Below are 5,969 nucleotides of genomic sequence, written 5' to 3' on the forward strand. Positions count from 1 at the left end.
GGCCATTATTGACCAAATTAATGGTTAAGGTGTTTAGTGGACAACTTGACATTATTGTTTGTGGCATACTTGCATAATCAAGTTGCCTTTTATTATGTTTTATTAGGTCTAGTTGTTAGTGTGTTCACATGTATGCTAGTTGTCGTATTGGTGTGTTCACATGTATGCTAGTTGTCATCTAGCTTTACTAGTGGGTCAAGTTGTTGGGTGTGTGATGATTATATTTTGCTTTAATCCTCTATATAAGGATGTGATTGTAACCATTTGAAATCAATCCAACACATTTAGTTTTTCATATTCTTGTCCATATTATTTCCTTAACCTTTTATTCATAGCAAATAACTTGTTGTTTTATGGTATCTAGAGCTTGGTTCTATGTTAAACTCTTGTGTGCAAATACTCAAAGTTAACTTAAAGTTCTAAACTAGTTATCTTGCTATAAAAAATTGGAAGACACAAATGGAAACAATGGTGGTATGGTTAATGGAATGGAGAAACTTGTAGGCAACAACTACAAGTATTGGAAGATGTGTATGGAGGCTTTTCTTCAAGGTCGTGATCTATGGGAACTTATGACCGGAGGTGATGCCATAATTCCCGTAGAAACTCTAGAGAATGTAGAGTCTCGAAGAAAATGGAAGATACGATGTGGAAAGGCTCTCTTTGCATTGAGAACATCAATTAGCAAAGAGTTCATAGAACACGTTCGTGATATTACTTCTCCAAAATAAGTATGGGATACTCTTCAGAAACTCTTTTCTAAGAAAAACACTGCAAGGTTACAATTCTTGGAAAACGAGTTAGCAATCTTAAGACAAGAAGGTATGACTGTTTTTGAATATTTCTTACGGGTCAAAAATCTGTGTTCTGAAATATCAGAGATTGATGCCAACGAGAAAATTAATGAAGCTCGTTTGTGAAGATATCTAATTCGCGGTTTGAAGAAAGAGTATGTCCAGTTCATAACCTATATTCAGGGGTGGACAACTCGACCTTCGGTTGAAGAATTGGAGAATTTACTCTCTAATCAAGAAGCTTTGGCCAAGCAAATGGCTAAAGGATTTGAAAATGATGCGGTACTGTTTTCAAAAGGAAAGAACTTCAAGAAAGGTTCTTCTAGCAAAGAAAAAGAAGAAGAGCAAACTAGTTACAAAAGTAACTATGAGAAGAAACCTCCTACATGTTACAAGTGCAGGAAGGTTTGTCACATCAAGAGATATTTTCGTTCTAAAGTCACAAAAGCAAACGTGGCTTGTTCAAGCAACGATGATGATGAAGTCAAATGGGAGCAATGTTTTACCATTGATACGATTGTCAAGAAGAATCAATGGATTGTCGATTCTGGTTGCTCTCATCATGTAACCGGTGATGGAACTCTCCTTCATGACGTTAAAGATCACAATCAAAATCGAGTTGTAATCACGGCCGACAACTCAACTCATCCAATTAAAATATTGATGTTAATAATGATACATTTACTTTGGAAGATGTTTATCTTGTTCCTAAATTGACCAAGAATCTAGTTTCGGTACCTTAAATTACTGAATCCGAAAAGCATGTTCTTTTTGGTCCAACGGATGTGAAAGTCCTTGAGAATGTCAAGGAGATTGTGGGTGATGTTCTTTTCACGGGAGAAAAGAAAGGTTCTTTATTTGTGTTGTCCGCGGGTGAGGCTTATGTGAAGAAAACAAGTCAAACCGACAACGGAGCTATTTGGCATGCAAGACTGGCCATGTGGGATATCAAATGTTATAAAAGATATTCTTACATAAGCTAGTAGATGGTATTCCTCATTTAAAGAATGTTCGTGAGGAGGTAATATGCCAAGGGTGTCAATATGGAAAGTCACACCGACTTCCATATAAGAAGTCAACAAATCAAAAACAAGGTTTGCTTGACTTGATTCATACGGATTTGATGGGGCCAACAAGAACACCAAGTTATAGCGGTCATTGTTATGTCATGGTGTTAATCGATGACCATTCTCGGTTCACTTGGGTGAAATTTCTAAAGGAGAAAAGTGAAGCCTTATCAAAGTTCATAGAGTTCAAAGAAGCGATAGAATCCGAATTTGGGAGAAAGGTAAAAGCTCTTAGGAGTGATAACAGTGGAGAATTCATGTCAAATGATTTCTTTACCTATTGTAAAATAAACGGTATTTCTCGTCAAATGACTTGTCCGGATACTCCTCAACAAAATGGTGTTTCGGAAAGGAAGATTGCTTACCTTGTTTCAATATGCTTATCTTGGTTGACAAAGGATTACCTAGGGAGCTTTGGGCGGAAGCACTTCAATGTGCTTTTCATGTGTCTAATCGGTTACCGTCTTGCCAGGTACACAAAAATCATCTTTTGAGCTAGCTTATGGTGAAAAGCCTAATGTAAGCTATTTTATGGTGTTTGGTTCTATTTGTTATGTTCATGTTCCAAAAGCTAACCGAACCAAACTTCATCCAAAGGCTCGAAAGTGTATTTTTGTTGGTTATGATTCTCACAGGAAAGGTTGGAGGTGTATGGATCTAGAAACAAAGAAGTTTACCACTTCAAGAGATGTGGTATTTGATGAAGTGTCTTCTCAATTTTCCGAATCAAGAAAAAATGGTGAAGAAAATAGAGACTACAAATTTATGTTTCCTAGGTTCGACAACAGGCACCTAGTGAAGAAGTACCAACTCAAGTTAGAAGGTCAACAAGAGAAAAGAGACAACCAAGGCATCTAAGTAACTATGAGGTAAACACGGTCAAAACTTGTTTCTTTTCAGGTGGCTTAACCGAAGAACCAACATGTTATGAAGAAGCTAAAGATTCTCCAGATTGGAGAAAAGCAATGCAAGAGGAGATTGATTCATTGGAAAAGAATGAAACTTGGGAGCTTGTCAAGAAACCGGAAGCATGTAAACCGGTTACTTGTAAATAGGTGTACCGTTTAAAGAAGAACTCGGATGAAACCATTAATAGGTTCAAGGATCGTTTGGTGGCTCATTGCTTTTGTCAAAGTTATGGGCCTGATTATGAAGAAACTTTTAGCCCCATGGCTAAAATGGTGACGGTGAGAATAATAATCTCACTAGCGGCTTACAAAGGGTAGAAATTGTGGCAACTTGATGTGAATAATGCTTTTCTATATGGAGAGCTTGATCGTGAGGTGTTCATGGAACAACCTATTGGGTTCACTTCAAATCAATTTTTAGAATATGTGTGCCGGTTGAAGAAAGCTCTATATGGCTTGAAACAAGCTTCGAGAGCTTGGTATGCTAAGGTAGTACAATACCTTGTCTTTTGTGGTTTTAATATTTCTGATGTGGATTCTAGTTTGTTTGTGAAGAAAGAATCAGGTATTCATGTCTTGGTATTACTATATGTTGATGACATGATTATCACCGGAGGAAACGAGTCAGAAATCTCTCGTTTAAGTGATGATCTTTCAATTCGTTTTGAAATGAAAAATCTGGGGGAGATTGGTTGCTTTCTTGGCTTGGGAGTTGATAAATTAGAAAACGGGTACTTTATCTCTCAAAGGGGTTATGCAAGAAGTCTCTTGGAACGTTTCAACATGGGGATTCAAAGCCTATGTGTACTCCAATGGAACCAAATCTCAAAATGAAGAAAGATCAAGGAAAAGAACTCAAGGATGTGAAGTTGTTCCGACAAACGGTTGGAAGTTTGATTTATCTAACCATCACAAGGCTGGAAATTGCTTACTCGGTTGGCATTGTTTCACAATTTATGCAATGTCCAACTAATGTTCATCTTGATGCAGCTAAAAGGATCCTTCGTTATGTGAAAGGATCAATGGGCCACGGCTTGTGGTATAAGAAGTGTGACGATGTTTTGTTAAACAGTTTCGTAGATGCAGATTGGATGGGAGACGCAAATGATCGCCATTCAACTTCGGGTTACTATTTTAATATGGGTTTTGCGGTTATTTCATGGTGTAACAAGAAGCAAGATGTTGTTACTTTGTCTTGCACGGAAGCGGAATACATAGCTGCAACTATGACAGCTCAAGAGTGTATTTGTCTAAGAAGATTGATTGGTAACATACTTGAAGAAGTAGATTCTGTTGTCAAACTGAAATGTGACAACGAAAGTGCAATCAAACTTTCTTCGAATCCAGTTTTTCATGATCGTATTAAGCATATAGAAATGAGGTATCATTTCATTCGTGAAAAGGTTCTTAGTGGGGAAATCGAGCTAGCAAATGTAAGGACAAATGATCAAGTAGCCGACATCTTTATTAAAGCTCTAATGAAAGCCAAGTTCATGGAATTTCGAGAGGCATTGGAGATTTTTGATCGGGAGTTTGCTCTAAGGGGGAGTGTTAAAATATTAGTGCACAACTCAAGTGGCTCAACTTGCTCAACTTGATTTTGGAATTTATTGCTCAAGTTGCTCAACTTGTCCAAATGGGTTTAGGCCATTATTGACCAAATTAATGGTTAAGGTGTTTAGTAGACAACTTGACATTATCTTTTGTGGCATACTTTCATAATCAAGTTGTCTTTTATTTTGTTTTATTAGGTCTAGTTATTAGTGTGTTCACGTGTATGCTAGTTGTCATATTGGTGTGTTCACATATGCTAGTTGTCATCTAGCTTTACTAGTGGGTCAAGTTATTGGTGTGTTATGATTATATTTTGCTTTAATCTTCTATATAAGGATGTGATTGTAACCATTTGAAATCAATCCAACATATTTAGTTTTTCATATTCTTGTCCATATTATTTCCTTAACCTTTTATTCATAGCAAATAACTTGTTGTTTTAGTTTTCCCAGAATGAATCCTAACAACGACATTTAATACTAGATCTTCGAACCATTGCTTCATATCCACCTTCGCAGTATCTAAATTCTTACACTCTTTGTTCTTTACCCAAACATCATACAAATTTTTAGTGGACAATTTAACTTCTGAATCTCGAATATGTCCATGCATCCCTACTCGTCGTTGAGATAGAACTTCAAGCATGACTATCTTTCGCATTTTTCGCCAATAATCCCCGTAAGGACTAGAACCAAACATGGCATAGTTGTACGTCATGAGTTCAAACGCCTGTGCTTTTGGTCGACTAGCAAAGGCTCTATCATTTGTAGTAAAGCATTCTTTTGCTATCTCTCCATTGCTTACCTCCATTGCTTACCACCATTACTTTGTGAAATCCAAGTTTAATAGAAAAAATAGGACCATATTCATCCGCCAGATCGCCTAAAACCTTGTGAGGTAACTTTGAGCCACCTAAAAGATGTAAGTGTCCGATTATAGGCCATGCACCTTTTACTTCAGGCATTTTTGTATCTGTAACTCATATTTTGTTGGAGATTTGAAGTAGGAAAGTTAGTACAATGACAGAAAGAATGGTTGCTAGTATTGTTAGAAATGAGAGGTTATTTGAACTCCATTGCTGTTTTCTTTATTAAAGATATGGTGTATGGTATATTGTGATAGCATCTATCTATCTATATATGTGTGTGTCATATTGCAAAAGTGACAATTTTATATTTTTTTTCTTTTATACTGATTTTTATTTTTATGTTTTAAATTCCATATTGGTTTGAACTTGCTCATTCATTGTTTATTACTATAGTCTATAGTTAAGGATGATTTTGTATAATTATTGAACGTCATAATCATAATCATAATATACAATAAATTCCAGGGACCATCAATGTAATTTATCTGAGTACTAATTTGGAACAATTGAACTTATCAAAAGAAAATTACATGGATAGTTCTTCTAATTTGATCAAAAACATACATATGATGATCAAAACATACATATGATAGTCCAAACTTGATTTTTTCATCCAACAAAGTATTCAAGAAGTTTGGACTTTTTTGATGGTCCAATTTTTTAAAGTCTATTAATTTTCTTTGCTACCTCCCGGCATGTGCCACGTAACATGAGGTATTCTTGACATTTACTTCTTCATTTTTTCAGATGTGATTCATCTTGTTTGTACTTTAAACTA

General features: G+C 35.9%; 1 pseudogene; it reads right to left on the minus strand.

Moving 5' to 3' along the window:
* The window catches only part of LOC139866935 (cytochrome P450 82A3-like), a 10,256-nt pseudogene extending 4,969 nt beyond the window's left edge, over positions 1–5,287 (minus strand).
* Between the last annotated feature and the right edge of the window lie 682 nt (positions 5,288–5,969).

Source organism: Rutidosis leptorrhynchoides, chromosome 9 (genome assembly GCF_046630445.1).
Source record: "Rutidosis leptorrhynchoides isolate AG116_Rl617_1_P2 chromosome 9, CSIRO_AGI_Rlap_v1, whole genome shotgun sequence".
Taxonomy (NCBI): Eukaryota; Viridiplantae; Streptophyta; class Magnoliopsida; order Asterales; family Asteraceae; genus Rutidosis; species Rutidosis leptorrhynchoides.